A 3,060-nucleotide genomic window follows, 5' to 3' on the forward strand; every position below is an offset into this window, starting at 1 on the left:
TCACAGAAACGATTTCAGGGTTGCAATATTCGAAAAACGTCCTATAGGCTTGGCTATATGCGGCATACAAATGACTACATTTTATATAGTGAAACAGGGCAGGTTTTTAAAATGGACCTTTTAATCCCTATAGGCATGCTGTCTAATGATAGATTAAAGCAGATTTGAAAGAATTCATTTCAAGGAAATAAACCATTAATTAAACCAGTTTCGAAGTGACCGAACGCGGGCTGGATTGATTTATTTAAACTAGTTTAGGCAGAATTTCTAGTGACATTCCTTATAGGCAAGATATCTAGTTGTTAAACACTGATTTCAGAAACTTTGCAGGCATGATGTCAAATAATAAAACATGCAACACTTCTCATAACAGAAGCCGGGTTAAATTATATCCTATAGGCATAGCATCTACTTTTGAAACTGATTTTAAGACTTATAAACATGATTTCTAACATGGAAAGGCAAGCATAGTAAAATCCTATAGGCTTGGTTTCTAGCATGGTAAGGCAAACATAGTAAAATGTAAATTCCTATAGGTATGGTTTCTACCCACGTTACCCCACAAGCATGTAACTATCCACCTCTTTTCACTAATTACCCCAATATTCATTTACAAATTATTACAGAGCATATGAATGAATTACATAAATAAATAAGAAAATAAGAAGTTATTCTATAGGGAGCCTTCAATTAGGACCAGGTTTCCAAAGCCTCCAATAGCCTCAAATGCCCAAATTCCATAGACAATGTCATAGTCCAGGTGCATCAAAGTTCCCTAAGGATCTCAAGGATCCCGGGCAGTGCTTACACCTAGACTCGGTAACCAAATCGAATAAGTGTAGTGTGGAAGGGCCAGCCTCAGTATGCCAGAGTTCAGAGGATTCTCAAGAGGATCCCAAGGCAGTACACATACTGGAGGGGGCAGAACCTATTGACTTAGGAGTAGAGTGGGAGTGCTTGACATAGTTTGAAAGGGTTTTAGTAAGAAAACAGTGTTAAAAAAAACTTGTTTGAAACAGTTTTGTAGAGTAAAAGAAAGAGTCATGCAGTAAAACAACTTTGAAAGGAGAGAATTACAGGATTAGACAACAGTAAATCAAACATGGAGTCCAAAACCACATCAGCAATATTCACAGGACCAAAACATGAGGAAAGATCTTACGCACAAGGGTGATGGGGATTGGGGACACATAGAACGCCTGATTGTAAACACACAACTGGAAAAAGTCTTCGGAATTGGTACAGACATGCTCAGACACAACTGATCAGACATAGTCACAGAACCAGCAATGCTTAAGGGAGTTTAGTATAGGGTCCATATGATTTAGGACCAACCCCAGAACCATACAAGTCAGGAGATAAGACTACATAGAGGGGATTCATACCAGAAAACAGATAGTGCAAACAGACTACATAAAGGGGGGTAACATGCTTATATTGATCCTAAGGAAGGGGGGTTCATAATATTCTAATCATGTAATCATATTAACTGCAAGTTTCACAGCAAAACCATAAGTAGAAGCAAACTAGAAACAGGATGAACTGAAGCAATAAAAGAACCATATTGCTTTTGGAACTTAAACTGAAATTAGAACATACCAGTAAAGAAGACAGTAAGAAAAAGTAAAGGAGCAGGAGAGCACAATAGTTAGCCTTGGCTTGCAGCCGGCTAACTCTGAATAAGAGCAAGTAGCACAAAGAAAGAGCAGAAAGTTTAAGCGTGAGAGACAGAGCTTTTGAACCAAGAAGTTCGTGTCTGTGTTAATGAGAGAGTATATATATATAGTAGTTCGAAATTAGATTAAAAGAATAAGGTAAAAATTATAGTAGCATAGTAATTAAGGAACTCAGAATCAATTAGAGCAAAATCAGGACAAGTACTCCCTTAAGTTAAGGGAATTAATTCAAACGGTAAGAACAAGTAATAATTAAGGAAAGAAATCAGTGTATGACTAATAAGGAAAGATTCAAATTCAGTAAGTATAGGGTAAACAATTAGGGCTAAGTTCAGAATACTCTAATTAAGGAAATAGTTAGTAAGAATAAAGTACCACAGCAGACAAGGTAGGTGAATCAGTTAATTTGAATAGAAGGGGTCGAAATTGAGGGTTTAAAGGATGGTCTTTCAATCAAACCCAAAAATAGGAAATCCAGAATCAATCAAGAGGGAGTCACGATTCAGTATTCAGCATATAAATAGAGTAAGAGCAATCAGACACAGCAAACATGCAGGTTAAACAGTATTGATAGAAAGAGGCAAGTCTGAAAAATCAAGATGAACATAATCACATAGAGGCGGTATAAGTTAGGCTAAAAGCTCAGTAAGAACACATTCGAGGCAAGGTAATCACATAAACTTAAACAAGAATCGAGTAGTCATGCTAACACACAGAACCAAACAAAGAAAATCTAGAAAAATTAGGGCTTTTAACATAGGCGAGTTGAAAATGCAGTAAGATCATAGAATCAGTCAAAATATGCAAGAGATAGAAGTTTAAACATAACGAATTAGTTTAAACAAAGTTTTAGAAGAAGCTCCGAAAACCCTAATTTTAGAAGAAGGGGAAAACACCTTGAAATCGATGATTCTTGTAAAAGGGATTCAAGAGCAGTGTAAAACATCCAAGAAACAGACTCGAATTGTTTTAAAACGTACAGATCTAAGAGATATAGGCAGAAATTAGGGTTTCAGAAGAAACCCAAGGAGAGATGAAAGAACCTGTCTAGAGTCACAAAGATCGTGCCAAATACAGTGTGATTTTGCTCGAAATCACACCGGAGTAGCCAAGAACAACCAAATAGCAAACCCTAGTTGCAAGTCGGCATGGACCAGGGCCCTTGAAAAACTTAGAGAAGGCAAGCATAGCATTAGAGGGGCCATTGGAGGCTTAGGAGTTGACGGGAGATCACCGGATAAGACTCGAGAAGAAGGTCGGCGGTTGAAGGAGCTAGGGTTAGGTTGAGTGGTTGAGGGAGGAGAGGAGATGAGAGAATACAGAGGCGGCGTTCTCTGAGGAATGAGGTAGGGTTAGAGGTCGTTTGGGATAAAAAGGGAATGAA

Source organism: Nicotiana attenuata, unplaced genomic scaffold, assembly GCF_001879085.1.
Source record: "Nicotiana attenuata strain UT unplaced genomic scaffold, NIATTr2, whole genome shotgun sequence".
NCBI classification, from domain to species: domain Eukaryota; kingdom Viridiplantae; phylum Streptophyta; class Magnoliopsida; order Solanales; family Solanaceae; genus Nicotiana; species Nicotiana attenuata.